The following is an 18,099-nucleotide window of genomic DNA, read 5'->3' on the forward strand; positions in this document are numbered from 1 at the left end:
TTCCACTAGATGATGTTTTCTGGGTAGAGATAGTCTAGAAAGCAACAGCACACCTTTGCACACTTAACCAAAATTCAACTCTTACCTTTCTTTGAAGAATTTTCTAGAAGGGCTTTAGGGTGAAGGTGGCACAGTTAGCAATGTCTTATGTGAACATTGAGAGGCCAGACATCAACAAGATATACAGAAGATGTTTGGTAAGGGAAATCAGGAATTTGTGCTCTCCTTCATAAATCTTGCTTGGGCAAATGCTTGGATGGGGTTTCCATTCTCTAAGATAGGTATATAAACTAGGAGCAGGGCAAGCAGATTTCAAAGTATAATAATGGGCTATTGCTGATATTTTGTATTTGAGGTGCCTCTGTGAATTCAAGTAGTGACATTACATAGTTTTTATGCATTTGGATTAAAGATCAAGTAAGAGATCTCACTTAGATATACAGACTTAGGAATGATTAGCAGCATACAGGTAATAGTTAGCCCTACACTAAGTCTGACAATGAATTACAGGGTTCTTCCAACATTCTAGAAGCAGGCAAAGAGTGCACTCCATAAAGAACATTGGTATCCTAGTACATGGAAAGGGGGCAAAAATGCTGGCGTCATGAAAACCAAGGATGAAGTGTTCAAGAAGAATTAATAGTGATACATTCTACAGAGTACTCAAAAATGAAGAAAATGAAAATAAAAGAACGAAAAACATAATACTACCCATTGTATTTGGCAGTGAGGAGGTTATTGGTGACTTTAGTGAGAGCCATTCTGTGGAGCGGAGTGTGCAGGAGTCAGGTTGCAGGGTAGAATATGTTGAAGTGGACAAATTGATGAGAGATTACTCTTTATAGCAGTTTGTCTGTGAGTAAAATACACAAGGAAATACGGAATCACAGTAGGGTATTTAAAAGTACAAGATACTTGAGCACATTGTAGAACAGTGTTTGGTTTATGGTAAGGACTCACTAAATGTTAACTATGACTATTTGTAGGGTAGAACACTATTTCCACATCCCTGATATTTTCATGTATAGAAAAACAGTTTGTGTCTCTTTCAATGCCCATTTGTAAGAGGAAGAATGACTTACTTGCTTGATGTGTTTTGTAAAAGAATTATGCATTCTCTGCTCAAACTTGCATGCTCTCTCTCTCCTATTCTCTCTCTTTCTCTCTCTCTCACACAGACACATACATGCACACACACACACAACCTGACTTCAGGAAGCATGGATCCTCTCTTTCTCCATGTAGGGCCCCCTTAGGAGTCCCTGTTAGGTTTATAATATTGACTGCAATTGGATGGATAAGACTAACTGATAAGCAAAGTACATTTGTACAACAGACCTAAAATAATATTTTCCTATTGCTTTATCCATAATAAAAATGATATTTTTATCTTTGAGTAGGACTCCGTTGTCTATCTCATAAATGATTCCAAACCTGGCTGGGAAAGATTTATATATATTATCTCCATATTTACAAACTAATGTAAAGTTCTGGAACAGGGAGTAAGGACTTTTTTTTATCAATCTGGTATTATGGAGAAAGGGTATGTCACTGTTCCTCTCCTATCTGCCCTCTGCTGAGATGTAGCTGGTCCTTGAGCATGGTTTCCCAGATGCACACACGTGACTGGGTTCTGACATGATGTTTGGTCATAGCCCACATTGGCAATTTGCATCCTGCTCACCCAGGGCCCAGAGTTACATCTCTTTACTCATTCGATAATATGCTTACATCGCTCTCTGTGGGGGCTCTAGGAAGTTGTGGCACTTCTGTCACTACAAGCTGGGAAGTTCACCTGTTGAGCCTATTGTTTTAGAAACAAATATTCAATGGCATTGATGCTAGGCTATATGCAGACATTCTTCAAGAGGCTTTCACTCTCCCTGGGCTAGATTCATTTAAATGCTGTTTCTTTTTAGACTCTTAAACATATTTGATTTAATTTTTTTTTTCTGATGGCAGTACTTTTCAACCTGAAAGTTGGCTGGGGACATCAATGTATTGAAGTGTTTTTTGAAATGATTGTTTCAGTTTGAGTGTATGTGTCTTTATATTAGGTTAAAATATTAAATGAATTCTAACTATTGGTCTTGGCCAAAAGAATTTGGGGGAAAAAAGAGCTGATACAGACCACTTCCTACTTTCAAGTTTAATCCTAGTAATGGGCATATTGTTGGGCTCACCCAGGAATACTCAAAAGGCATCATTCTTCTCCTATATTACTCTCGTTCGTTTAACCCCTCCCCTCTCAACGAGGAGTCCATTGCCACAGCAAGAACTTAAATCATTTTGCATCCTTCCCTGCTCTGTGGTTTGTGATGTAAATGTTATAGTCTGAATCTTCCAGGATCCTTGGCATGTCCATATCTACATCTACATCTCTATCTCTATCTTTATATGTATGTCTGCATCCATATCATCTATGCCCATATCTCCATAAAGTCAACAAATCAACAAATACCAAAATAATGTTTCTCTTCAAGAGTTGTCTTAAAGCACAAGAAATGAACTTTGGCTTTTTAGCTTACTGTTTTGAATTCCATTTCAGCCACTCAAATCATTTTCCTAAATCGTATCTACTCAATAGAAAGAAAGGCAAGGAAAGGAAGAAAGGCAAATGGAAAAAAATGCAGAAAAGAAAAATTTTAATTTTTAACTTAATGATGCCCTTTTCTCTTCATATCTATAACACTGATCTAGTTTAGCCCTTGCAATCTGTTTTGGATTCATCTGAAAATCTCCTTACAATTCTACAGTTTCCGGACTCAATCCTAGTTACCATATTCTCCCTACTATCACAAAGGCCAAGCGATCTTTATAATATAAAAATCTGAACCTTGTCACTTGTTCCTGATAGAGTATTTAATGATGAGTAACAAACTACTCCAAAACCCAGTGACCTAAAACACAGCCGTTTTTATAATGTCTCATGATTTTATTGGTCCAGAATTCCAGGTTGTGATGAGATGAATGATTCCTCTTTTACATCTAACATTGGTGGAGTTCATTGTGGGGTGTTCAGGGACAGATATTCTGGTCTGTAGGATCCAAGGCAGCTTCACTCATACATCTGGTGACTGGGTAGGGACAACTGAAAGATGGGGTCCAGCTGAGATAAGTAGAGTATCTATGAGGGGCCTCTTTGCATAGTCAGACTTTGTACAGGGAGGCTCAGGAGTCCCAGAGAAAGTGTTCCAAGGAATTTGAAGTGGATTCTGGTAGTTCATGGGACCAGCAACTGATGTATAATTGCTGCCATATTCTTTTCATCAATATTGCTACTAAGACTGGCCTAGATATAAAAGGAATAGACTTCACTTATACTTAGTGGACTTCACTTCTCAAATGGGAGAAGTGACAAAGAATTTGAACCATCTTTAATCTACCACATTACTCATCAAAATATCTTTTCTATATATATATTTAAAGGCATTTAAAATGATTATTCTCTGGTCACTCTGGCTCATCAATTCATTTATTAGGTTTTATATTCAGAAAATTTGAAGTTTTCCTTCTTTTCTTAAAAGATTTTATTTTTAAGTAATCTCTACACCCAACATGGGGCATGAGATTACAACCACAAGATCAAGGGTTGCATGCTCTACTGACTGAACTAGCCAGGTACCCTGTGAAAACTTGGTTTTCTAACTTTATCTGGTACACACTTAAATAGGCACTATCCTAAGCACTTTGCATATATTGACTTATGGTATCCTTCCTAATAACTCTATGATGTAGTTTCTATTTAACAAATGAAGAAACTGAGGCACAGAGAGTTTATGTGACTTTTGCCAAGTTTTCAGTAAGTTATGAATTTGTATTTGAACATAGAAAATGTGATCCCAAAGTTTCCGCTTCTAAACATGAACTGGCTGCTGGATTGTCTTTTTTCTCTTGGTAAAAATGTTTTCCTACCTATTGGTTCATCCATGTGGCAAAAGACCAAGTGTTTTTTCACTACCAGCTCAGTTAATACTCCTCTGTGAAACTTTGTTAGTATTTTGTACATGTATTTACTTTAATAATAATATCCTTTGCTTATTTGTTTTGCCTGTTTGCACGCTAGAGGGCAATACACATGTCCTCTAATTTTATAACCCATGTCTCAACACAATGCCAGGCACATGATTGATGCTCTGCAATAACTTTATGAAAAATATTGAGTGACTAAATGTGTCTCAGTGAACCCAGGTTTCCTTCCTTTTGGACCTTACACTGAAGCCTGAGCAAGTTTTATGTCATTATATTCATCCTAGAATATATTTTAAGAATATCTGTGAGAGGGGCGCCTGGGTGGCACAGCGGTTGAGCGTCTGCCTTCGGCTCAGGGCGTGATCCCGGCGTTATGGGATCGAGCCCCACATCGGGCTCCTCTGCTATGAGCCTGCTTCTTCCTCTCCCACTCCCCCTGCTTGTGTTCCCTCTCTTGCTGGCTGTCTCTATCTCTGTCAAATAAATAAATAAAATCTTAAAAAAAAAAAAGGATATCTGTGAGAAAATGGACAAATATTCTCCTTTGTCTCAATCACAGTATATACATTTTATAAATCTTATGATTTTTTCCCATGCTACTAATACTTAAAGGGTTTCATTTTGCAGGAGATGTTTTATTTTAGGAGCTCTCACATTGCATGAGAAGATCATAAGTGCCGTATGTTTCTAGCTAAGGTTTCACAGCAAGACAATGACTATAAAAATTCAGTGGCATTGGAGGATACTAAGAATATTATTACAGTTAGTGTAGCTATCTGGAGAATAAGCTAAGTAACAAAATCCATATTTAATTAAAACTAAAATTGCACGGTATATTATGTGTAAGAAAGAAATGATATACATGTATGGTATTCATTTAATCCTTAATGAGAACATCTGGTCATATTTCTAGATTTTAAATTTAGACTGCAGAATAGGGAAAGGCCTTCTTTCCCACAGGCTACAATAGAAAGTCAAAGCTTAAATGATATAATGAGTAGATTTATGCTATTCAATTGTGGTGTCTCTAAACCTTAACATAAAATTATACTGCGGAAGATGAAAGGTGCTCAGAGAAGAGACAGGAATCAATATTTGTCTGGTAATCAAGGAGCTGCGCAGAAAGAACAACGAATGCATAATACACACTAACCCTCGCCTAATACTTTCTTTTTGTCAATAATCCTTTAGAAAGAAATAGAGAATTTTAAAGAGTTTAGTAAGAACACAAAGAGAAAATGTTCATAGAATTATATTTTCAAAATAGTGACTTTCAGTGACCTGAACTAGGCTAACTGGGTATTTGTACAATAATATAAACATACCTTCTCCCAAATGAACTCAATGGAAATGCTTAGGGATATCCAAATGGTACATTTGAAATAGCATACCACATAATTAGTGAGTCATTGTTAAAATAAAAATGGCAAATAAAAAGTAAAATAACTTTTAAATATCATGAGATACAAATATTTTAAATTATTTGCTCAAGAAATCCAGTAGAAAGGATAGATTAGAATCTGTTAATGCTGGTGAGTCTTACATTGATAAAGAAAGTGATTTGTTACATAGAGAGCAAGGTAAATCATAAGTGCTGCTGTAAATATTTATATTAATGCAGAATAATTCTTCAGTGGAATCTGATCTGAAATGGTGTTATCTTATATTTTATAAATCTAGCAGTTCAATGAGTTAATTATAGAAGGTATTAAAATAATAATGATCTTAATAACCAAGAACTAGAATAATCAAGGGAAAGGCATTAATTTTATTATTCACTCTTTCAATAGCCATCTCTCTCTTTGAACTTTAGATTCAAAGGTTATAAAGAATAATTTTGTAAATATAAAAATTGTCTAGCTAAATAGTACTTATAGTGTATTAAGCAACTGAAATATATAATTACAATTTTTTTTGTTGTTGTTGTTAACTGAATTCACTTTAACCAATTGTTGCTCGTAATTTTTCACTTTTCAATCCAGTAGTTTAGGAACTATTTGTACGAAAAAAGGATTTCATAACATATCTTCAAGACTACATTTTAGGGTTTCTGTGCTTTACCAATTGTTTATTCTGAACAATGATAAAGGGCTCTTACATTTTAGAAAGCTCATATAAAATTAATAATTAAAATAATTATTTTAGTTTCTTTGATCGAATTGTATTTGGGTAGATACTATTCAATATAAACAAAATGGATGTATTATTTCTTTGCCACCTTTAGATTAAAAATAATCAGAGCACCATTTAACAATAATCATACCTCTTTTCTTTAACTGGGATAGTAAGAAATGGATAGCAAAAGATTATAAGTGCCATGCCAATGGACCATATACGTTTTATTTAATCAGTTCTGTATTTCCAACACCTATTCACAGTGACAGATGCTTACAAAATATTTGTTGTGTGTTTAAGTGAATAATTTGCATGAGCAAGTGATTCTGGTTAAATCATGTGAATCTAATTTAAAGAGCTTATTCTCCAGGAGAGTCTTGCAGGTTGAAATGAACTCCCCAGATACCAGGTTTTTGTCTAGAGTGGTGGGCTATCTTTGGTTGCCTGAATGTAAGATTAACCTTTGTGAATTCTCAGTAGGAATTGTCCTCAACTTCTATAGATTTTAAAAATTAATATTGTTTAGAAAACTGATTAATACAAAAAGATGGACCATTGGTGAAATTTTTTAGTAATGAAGTCATTTTTTTTTTTCAAAATGAAGTTGTTACATGAGTAAAGTGTTTAATTACAAAGTCCAGTCTATGGCTTCTGCTCACAACCATTTCTACATCAGTTCTAGCAGATTTCAGTCCAAGGTGTTGGGCTCTCTCCTGGGCAGTGGATAGATGCACATGCTAATACTTGCTTATTGGATCAAGTACCTTTCAAAACACATATTCTTTTCCTACATCTTTAAAAGTTTCATTAAGTTATATTCCTGCCTAGGAAATTTTCTATTTCTTTGAGATTACATATTTCCAAGTATGTTCATTCTATACTGTTCTTCTAGCTTAACTTTCAACTGCTGGTATCACTTCTAACTTATATAGCTAGGTGACATGTTGATTCTTCACAATTTCTATGGGACTTAATTTAAATTTCATTTTTGTTTCTGAACACATTTGAAATCTGATGAAAAATATTGACACTCTTCCTAGGAAAATTTACATAAACAAAAATGTATGTATATATGTAATTTAAAGAGAGACAATATATTAATACTAACACACATGCACAATTTGGCAGGGAACTCGTGAGCATTTATATTTATATACTATGACACACAAGTTTTGGGAATCACAATCTGCAGGAAGAAATTTTATATCTAGTGAGAAAGAAATAAGAGACATAATGGGGTGAAGAAGGTACATTAAAAGAACACAATAATGGAGCCCTCTCCATTTATATCATAGGATGAAACTATTCAAATATTCTGTCACAAAGCACCTTCCTTTCTTCCAAAAAATTAAAATTTTGTTTTCCCCTTCTTAATATTTCCTACTTTCAGGAAATCTCTAGGTATTCAGAAACAAAAAGCATATATAGGTATATTTGGGGCCAAAGATCAAGACTACTATGTTCCTGGCCAGACACTAACTTAATCAAAAGCAGGGAATGAAAGTTTTAAAACTCCAGAAGACAGAGAATAATTGAAAGGAATTTTCAGTAAAAAAAAAAAAATTATTTTTTCTTATTTCTAATTCAAGTTTAATTAAATAAAAAACAGTTATTAATTTGTAATAGTTTTTCAGGTCTCTGATGGTAGTTTTCTCTACTTAGATGGCTCCAAAGTTCTTAAGAAGTGTAGGAAAACACTACTTTGTCCCAGCAGGGATGTCTATTCTGCTGAGCTCCACAAATAATCCTTGGTCACCACTTGGCCTTCTTCTGTGGATTCTATTCTATGCCATGATTATTTGACATTGATAACACCCAATGTTTCCTTTCACTGAGTTTTCTTTATTATTTTTTCTTTATTCTTTAATGAAGATATTACAAAGTAATAAGCATGCAAACATTTTCCTGGACAGGTCCAAGTTATATAAACTAAAGATTATATCATATAAGGTTTTTTTAATTAAAATATATAAATTATCTCAGGTTTGGTGCATCATGCTCCCCTAATGGCAGTTTACAAATTATATATGTTCATAAATGTATAAATCCTTTTCTTATGGCAAATGACCAAGAATTTCCCTAGCCCACTGAGATGGGAGCATTCAAGAGGGTACCTTGTACATGGACTGGGAGACAAAAGAAAATATTACACAGCTGACTAACTCATTAACCATTTATATTTAAATCATCTACGAAATTATCTTTATCACCCAGGAAAACACAATGCCCAAGTGTTACCAAGCCATTGACTAAGTAGAAATGGGGTCCAATCTTTGCTGCCCAGAATCTGACCTAATAACAGTGCAATGATGAGGTAAAGAAGAAGGAAAATTTTAAAAATTAAAATCATCAATATGATGAACATACATAAATAACACTTAGAAAAATTTAAAAATGTTATTGGAAGTAAAAACATCAGTAGCTAATCCTCTCTCATTGCCTATTGTGTTATCAGTTTTTTATTTGAAAATATGAAATTTTCATTTTGTTTATTTTTTAATTTATTTTCTTTATTTTTATTTTGTATTATGTTCAGTTAGACAGCATATAGTACATTATAAGTTTTCGATGTACTATTCAATGATTTATTAGTTGCGTATAACACCCAGTGCTCATCACAATATGGGCCCTCCTTATACCCATCACTTGATTATCCCATCCCCTTACACTCCTCCCTTATGTAACTCTCAGTTTGTTTCCCAGAGCTAAGAGTCCCTCAAGGTTTGTCTACCTCTCTGATTTCTTCCCATTTAGTTTTCCCTCCCTTCCCCTGTGGTCCTTCCTCTATTACTTATCTTCCACATATAAGTGAAACATATGATAATTGTCTTTCTCTGCTTGACTTATTTCACTTAGCATAATCCTCTCCAGTTCCATCCGTGTCACTGCAAATGGTGGGTATTCATCCTTTCTGATGGCTGACTAATATTCCATTGTATATATGAACAACATCTTCTTTATCCATTCATCTGTTGAAGGGCATCTTGTCTCCTTCCACAGTTTGGCTATTGTGGACATTGACGTTATGAACATTGGGGTGCTTGTGCCCCTTCTTTTCACTACATCTGTACCTTTGGGGTAAATACCCAGTAACGCAATCACTGGGTCATAGGGTAGCTCTATTTTTAACATCTTGAGGAACCTCCATACTGTTTTCCAGAATGGCTATACCAGGTTGCATTCCCACCAACAGTGTAAGAGGGTTCCGCTTTCTTCAATCCTCACCAACACTTGTTGTTTCCTGTCTTGTTAATTTTTGCCATTCTAACTGGTGTAAGGTGGTATTTCATTGTGGTTTTGGTTTGTATTTCCCTGATGGCTAGTGGTGATGTTGAACATTTTTTCATGTGTCTGTTAGCCATTTGTATGTCTTCTTTGGAGAAGATTATTTGTTTTTTGGGTGTTGAGTTTGAGAAGTTTTTTATAGATCTTGGATACCAGCCCTTTATCTGTAATGTCATTTGCAAATATCTTCTCCCATTCCGTGGTTTGCCTCTTAGTTTTGTTGACTGTTTCCTTTGCTGTGCCCTCTTAGTTTTGTTGACTGTTTCCTTTGCTGTGCAGAAGCTTTTTATCTTGATGAAGTTCCAAAAGTTCATTTTTGCTATTGTTTCCCTTGCTTTTGGAGACGTGTCTTGAGAGAAGTTCCTTCTGCGAATGTCAAAGAGGTTACTGCCTAAGTTCTCCTCTAGTATTTTGATGGATTCCTATCTCACATTGAGGTCTCTCATCCATTTTGAGTTTAACTTTGTGTATGGTGTAAGAGAATGGTCGAGTTTCATTCTTCTGCATGTGGTTTTCCAGTTTTCCCAGCACCATTTATTGAAGAGACGGTCTTTTTTCTATTGGGTGTTCTTCCCTGCTTTGTCAAAGATTAGTTGACCATAGAGTTGAGGGTCCATTTCTGGGGTCTCTATTCTGTTCCATTGATCTATGTGTCTGTTTTTGTGCCAATACCATACTGTTTTGATGACTACGGCTTTGTAATATAGCTTGAAGTCAGGCATTGTGATGCCCCCAGGTTTGGTTTTCTTTTTCAACATTCCCTTGGAGACTCTGGGTCTTTTCTGGTTCCATACAAATTTTAGGATTGTTTGTTTCAGCTCTGTGAACAATGTCAGTGGTATTTTGATAGGCAGTGCATCAAAAGTGTAAATTACTGTGGGCAGCATAGACATATAGACATTTTACAATGAATATCATTCTTAGTGGGGAAAAGCTTTGAGGTTACAGTCAGGAACACAAAAAGGATGCCCACTTTCACCATTATTGTTCAACATAGTACTAGAAGTCTTATCCTCAGCAATCAGACAACAAAAAGAAATAAAGGCATTCAAGTTGGCAAAGAAAAAGTCAAACTCTCTCTCTTCGCAGATAACATGATATTTTATGTGAAAAACCCAAAAGACTCCACCCCAAGTTATTAGAACTCATACAACAATTCAGCAATATGGCAGGATACAAAATCAATGCACAGAAATCAGTTGTGTTTCTATACACTAACAGTAAGACTGAAGAAAGAGAAATTAAGGAATCAATTCCTTTTACAATAGCTCCAAAAACCACAAGATACCTAGGAACAAACATAACCAAAGAGGTAAAGGATCTATACTCTAGAAACTACAGAACACTTATGAAAGAAATTGAAGAAGACACAAAGAGATGGAAAAACATTCCATCCTCATGGATTGGAAGGATAAACATCGTTGAAGTTTTCATTTTAAACTGAGCACTTATTTACCTTTATGGTTTGCTGCATACTGATTTGAGGCCTAACTGACATTGGGGCAACCTATACCAATTTAGGGATTATCAGAAGGCAAAAGACAAAGATTCCACATATCAGAAAAGTATGGATTCTAGGAGAAGAAGAGAAATTAAGTTGAAAGGAAAGTACTAATCTACATCATTGCTTCTGAAGCTTGAACAGTACATTTGTTTCCATTAGTACCTTGCAAGAGTTCCCTTAGAAGCTGGGAAATAATAACCAGCACACATACCACATGGGTGTTGTTTCCAGGACCACAATCCCTGATGCTTCTGGAAGCTGGATGTAGCCACCACCTCTGTGCCCATTACCATCTGTACTGCAGTGGTGGACCTAACTGGAGAGTCCTTATTCATGTGCCTGGGCCCTCATTATAAGTTGGCTAGAAAGTAGATCTCTGCATCTCTATTGGAAGCCAAGCTCTATCTGATAAGGTGAGGGATTTCCTAAATATGGGATGGGCATTCAGAGCTGGACAGACAAAAATAATGATTAATGTCCTCACATTCTCCAATCTCTAATAGTCTTGACTGCATCACTTTCTCCTTATCTTTATAGCAATCTGGTGAGAGTTCATCAGATTCGTAAGGCAGCATTATCAAATATTAGTTGATTTTCTTAAGGGTAGATTGATAATAGCTTTGTGAGTCTGAGAGGCTGTTGACAATCTATCAGATCAACAGTCAGACCAAGATTGAAAGTAAAAAAATGAGTGAAGTGTAGACTAAGGAAGAAATGAACAAGAAGGGAAGACCCAGGGCTGGAGTTTAAGGTAAAGGCACTCATTTCATAATCCTGTTGCTAAACACATGATAACAGCTATTTTGTGTGTGATCACACTTGCCTGGTTTTAAGAATTACCTTGGGGACTTGTTTTAAATAAAGATTTCTAGGATCAACCCAGATCAAGTGAATCAGAGACTCTTAGGCTTTAACATGTTTAAAATGTTTAAGATGATTCTTATGCTCAGATTAGCTTGTGAAAGTCTGGGAATTTAGATCCTACTTATCGGCATTAGATCCTCAGTTGCAGTCAGTTAACCTAAGTGGCCTGGGTGAATAGTCAGTCTCCTGGTAAGGCTGCCATAACTAGGAAACCGCTGTTAGAGAAACTGAGAGTCGCCCTTTGCCTGGTGCCTAGGAATTCTTGAACTGAACTTTAGTGCCCAAACAACTCCCTGGGACTTCCACGAACTCTATGGCCTTTAAGATACAGTGAAGAAATAACTTGCTATGTCAGAGTTATAGCTTGTAAATTCTCTCCTGACCTAACAGCTTCTTAAATCCTTCAACCATGAGAGCATGGTATATATATTTATTTCTTTAATAAGACTTCTTCTTCTGATTGAATACTTACCTGTGCCATTTATTTTAAAGTGTCCTCTTTCTATTGATCTGGATACTTCAGTTACAGATCCACTTAAAAAATCAAAATAAGGAAATAAGTGGTTAACACTTTAGATCTCTTTATTATATATAGGAAATAAAATACAATTCCTATGAAAAACAACAAATGTACTTTGGATTAAAATTATCTATGTGACTTACCAAAAATACTGATGTTTAATCTACAACTAGGAGGAAATGTATATTTTAAACTTAGTTATTTGAACTCTTTGGGATGTAGAGGCATGTGTGTGATGTGTGGTGTTTAGTGAAGGTTTTAGTGTATGTGTGTCTATGTGCGTGTGGTGTGTAGATAGTGATAACTTTGTGTGTGTGTGTGGCATATGTAAATAATGATAAGGATGTGTGTGGTGTGTGTGTGTAGATAGTGATAAAGATGTATGTGTGGTGTGTGTGTGTGTGTGTGTGTTACCTCCATATTTTTTTAAAGGTTTTGGGCAATCTTTTCTTGCAGCACTCTCAGGAGGAATACATGTTACATCTGGTGTCCTTTTTGATATTAATAGATCCCCCAGGTACTTACAAAATGTCCACCTGTCTCTTTGGCACAGACAAGGATTTCCGATTTCTTTGTCTTCCTTTATTCTTCAGTATCTGGATTCTTTTTGAAAATAAATTGAATCAAGGGAAATGATGTAAAGATTTGGAATAAATCAAACAGATTTTATAAAACCAAATTTCTGAGAAGTCCAAATATTTATTTCAGCCTATTCCCATGTATCAAGTAAGCAATGTCTCTACATTTTTTGTTTGATGCTTTTCTTTTTTTTTTTTTTAATTTTTTTATTTATTTATGTGACAGAGAGACAGCCAGTGAGAGAGGGAACACAGCAGGGGAGTGGGAGGAAGAAGCAGGCTCCCAGCGGAAGAGCCTGATGTGCGGCTCGATCCCATAACAACGGGACCACGCCCTGAGCCGAAGGCAGACGCTTAACGACCGCGCCACCCAGGCGCCCCATGTTTGTGCTTTTCTTTTCCCATTGTTTTAGTTGCACTGGACCATTTATTTAGTTGATTCTGGTTGTGATATTTCCATTTTATGACACACAGCTATGGCTGCATATAACACCTAGTGCTCATCATGTCACATGTCCTCCTTAATGCCCATAACCCACTTACCCCATCCCCACACCCACCTCCCCTTCAGCAACCCTCAGTTTGTTTCCCAGAGTTAAGAGTCTCTCATGGTTTGTCTCCCTCTCTGATTTCTTCCCATTCAGTTTTTCTTCCCTTCCCTTATGATCCTCTGCAATATTTCTTATATGCTACATATGTGTGAAACCATATAATTAGCTTTCTCTGATTGACTTATTTCACTTAGCTTAATACCCTCCAGTTCCATCCATGTCGATGTAAATGGTAGGTATTCATCCTTTCTGATGGCTGAGCAATATTCCATTATATATATAAACCATGTCTTCTTTATCCATTCATCTGTCAAAGGACATCTTGGCTTCTTCCACAGTTTGGGTATTGTGGAAATTGCTGCAATGAACACTGGAGTGCAGGTGCCCCTTCATTTCACTACATCTGTATCTTAGAAGTAAATACCAGTTGCACTTAAGATATTTTTAAGAAGGTAGATCTCATGTGAAGTGTTCTTACCATAATAGTAATAAAAAAAATAAATTTTAAAATGGAAAGATGGCTCTTATCTTGAGAGTTTATAGAAGGCTTTCTTATTTTAAGATTTTATTAATTTATTTTAGAGAGAGAGCGAGCGAGTGAGAGTGAGGAGCAGAGAAAGAGGGACAAGCAGACTCCCTAGGGAGCATGGAGTTAGATCCAGGGTTTGATCTCTTAACTGACTGAACACCTAGATAGACTTCCTAAAGAAGCAAGTGTTTAAACCAAGCATTTGAATATGAATGTTAAGTGGAAGAATAAGAAATATCAAACAAACTTCCCACTTCCTGAGTGCAATGATCAGAATGTGTAGTCTTAAGATGTATAATGGATTGGGTACTCTGTATTAATATGGTTAGATGAAAATTTGGGCTCATAACAATCAACCACAAATATTCAGTGAGTTAACCCTATAAAGGGTTATTTATTGACTACGTGTAATTTGATTTTTGAATGGGTGAGCTTCTTCCATGTTGTAAAAACGTCATCTAAAGCAAGTAGTCTCCAAGGTCATCGAATGGAAAGAAATAACAGAAATGTGTAGGATGTTTTAAGGGTCCTGTAAGAGGTTTGAAAAATTATATACATATAATCTCTCACACACAGGCACAGAGATCTAACTATCAATCTATCATCATCAATGTGTGCGTGTGTGTATAATGGTCTATCTACCTATCTACAGAGAAATATTATTATAAGGCTGGGCACTTAGATACTGAGATAGGAATGAAGATACAACAGTGGACAAACCATATGAGCCTGACCTCATCAGACTGACATCAGAGTGAAAAAAAAATCACAAATAACCGACAACACATGGAGAAATAAAATAATTTGTTTGTGAAAAATTTGCTAAAGAAAATAAAGAGTGATGGAGAAAATAGACTTGTGCTTCTCTATGCATGTTACAATTGGGCATAACTTGTGAAAAGAGTTCCAGAAAGAGGTAATATCAAGAGCTAAGTTGAAAAAAATGTGGCCAGAATAAATGGAGAAAAAGGGAGAACAGTTTGAAATAAGACCAGGTGGTGGGTGGAAGCCAGCTTAAGCAGAGCCTGTGAAACCTGTTAAAGAGTTAAGATTTTATTCTTAGAATACTTAGGACATGTGGAAGAATTTAAAGCATTATAATAATATGATCTAATTGATATTGAATTTCCAAAAACACAAATGGCTTACACTACTGCAGGCAGTAGAGAACAAGAGAAGTTCATGAACTTTAGTTATATTTGTACACTGAACTGAGGAGCTTTACTAATATATTTGGTGTGGTTCCTGAAAAAAAAAAAAGGAATCAAAAAGGATTCATAGGATTTTGGCTTGATGAACTAATTAGGGGATAATACCATTTACCGAGATGAGGGAGACTGAGAAAGGAAGAATTTTGTAGAGACAACCCAGATTTTGGTTTTGACATGATATGCTTAATAAGCTTAGTGAACATTTCTATCTGGGAGGACTCTTAGTTACAAGTGATGCAAACCCATATCAAACTACCTGCATTTGTTTTTTATATAATCACTTCCTGGATTGGCCAGATCAATTGCAGTTGGTTTTATGGATCCATCTTCCTGCTGACCTTACAGTCCTACCCTAGAATAGAAGATTTAGATGAAAAGTAATGATAAGCAGAAGGAAGAGAAGTGATTGCTGATGGAATGAAACCAATAAGCGAGTAACACAAAAAAGAGAAAAGCCAACAACACTTTGTACTTCATGTGATGATATGGTATATTTGCAAATTCTGGTAAGGCTGAGGGTCTTGACCTATAGAAATCTCCCTTTATTTGAGGAGAATGTCCAATATGGGTCCTAGTGGCTGTAAGAAGCACTTAAGAAAATCCTGTCTGTGCTTTTAATAAACTTGTATACAATAGGTATATACCTATATACATGTACATATACATACATATATACGTATAAATGAACATATACCTATACACATGTACATATACATACATATATACATATAAGTGAACATATATGTAAAAAGAAATAATTTGGATTGATCTAATTACAGTTCTTAATAATTTTAATTTCCACTGGCTAAATATATTTTACATAATAATCAAGGTTTACTTGAAACTTGCCATGACATAGTATTCGCAGTCTACTTCCTCCCTTAAACACAATGATTTCACTACTAGTTTAGGGAGGAGAAATGAAATTCTAATTTTTCTTTCTGTATATCATCCGTGTAACATTTTGCAGTAAATTATTCACTGTTTTTTTTTCTAACTTATGAATATACCCACAAAAATTAATCTAACATTGCCAATTTTCAGTACATTTCATTGTTTCCCTTCAAACTCATTCTTTGCAATTATTATAAACCAAGTCAAGAAAGGTCCACAGCCGCTTAACCTGGAGTTATTTATGTGATGTATCTCAATGACATTAATGTTACCTTCCCCATGAACACTTGGAATATTCTGGTGTTGCTTCTTCTTTTGGCCTCATTTTACACATTATAGAAAAATCATTTTGGGAAGTAATATGTAAAAACTGTTGCCTCCCAGATACATGCAAAAGACTTTGTTCATCAACAGAATTACAGGCCACTATGTGATTATTAATTAGGTGATGATCTGTTGTGAGACATCCCCAGATAGCTATTTTGTGCCATACTTGTCATGATGTCATATATCCTAACTCCTATAGACTTTGCTATTGTGGATTCAAGGTAAGAATAAAAGTGGAATTTAAGAAACAAAACAAACAAGCAAAGGGACAGAGAGAGAGAAATCAAGACCAAACTCTTAATTATAGAGAACAAACTGATGGTTACCAGAGGGGAGGTGGGTGGAGGGATGGGTTAAATAGGTGATGGGGATAAAGGAGTGTATTTGTTGTGATGAGTACCGGGTGTTGTACTGAAGGGTTAAATCACTATATTTTACACCTGAAACTAATATAACACTGTGTTAACCAACTGGAATTTAAATAAAAACTTAAAAAAATCAATAAAGGGAAAGAACACTCAGCTTATGTATGTATGTATGACATGATCGGCTTATATATTTACCACTGATTGTTCTAAACCCTTATATCTCATTCTCTACCTGACCTTTTTATTTGAATGTTGTAACAGAAATGCATTTTCCTGTTTTTTTAAAAAAATTTTCCTGCCAAGCATCTCTTCCCCCTTATTTCTGGAATAAAGATTTTCTTTTACTTTGGGACAGCCTCTCAAGACCAATTGGGACAGTGAATATAATAATCTCTCCACTATTGGAGAGAAAAGATGATCTGGACAAGGTCACAGTGATTACTGAGGGTACCTATGGGAAGCTCTTTGGCTATTCAAGCTCAAGTATATATGTGGATGTCTACTACCATATATCACAATCCTGGGAACTCAGCATCATCCTAATCTTTTTTGGATAGGATAAGGATGAAGAGATTGAAAAAATATTTTTTCTGAGATTGCCTCAGAACTTGAAAAATCAAGTGAGACATTTAAGTTCTTGGCTTGAGTTATGCCTAAAACCAGTTACTTCCACCATTTACCCCATGTACAATAATTGAAAGGACACACATGTTATATATGCAAGACTTTAATACCTGTAAAGGATCTATATAGCACAGCAGAGGAAAGAGAGAGCAGGCAATCACACAGACCAACAAACTGCTAAGCACTGCCCACTAGAGTCCTTTCTCAGCCACACTGGATGCTCTTTGTTTTTGGATTTTGAGCCACCTACATCAGTGAGACATATATCTTAGTTTCAGGCAAGCAGGCACCCTGGCACAAATTTACTGAGGAGTCTCTTATATCCAACTGATCATGTTGCTAAAGCCAGCTGTGTAACCAGATAAACCAGGAGGAACCATCAATCTGCACTTCCCTAAACAATGTGAGCAAGCTAGTACAGAGTCCCTCTAAGGGAAGTTCAAATTTTAAATGGCACTTTTGTGGTCCAAAATTTATATTCAAAATGTACTCAATAAGCACTTCTTGACAGCAGCATATTTGTTGAATAAACCAACATTGGTCAAAATGCTTTAATAATGATTCGGATAAAACTAGCACAGGAGGGAGGTTAAGATGGCGGAGGAGTAGGGGACCCCTTTTTCAGCCGGTCCCCTGAGTTGAGCTGGATAGGTACCAGACCAGCAGGAATATCCACGGAATCAGCCTGAGACGCAGGAAGATACATCTGGATCTCTACAAATGAACATCTCCAGCGCTGAGTATCGAGGTACGAAGC

Source organism: Ailuropoda melanoleuca, chromosome 7, assembly GCF_002007445.2.
Source record: "Ailuropoda melanoleuca isolate Jingjing chromosome 7, ASM200744v2, whole genome shotgun sequence".
Taxonomy (NCBI): domain Eukaryota; kingdom Metazoa; phylum Chordata; class Mammalia; order Carnivora; family Ursidae; genus Ailuropoda; species Ailuropoda melanoleuca.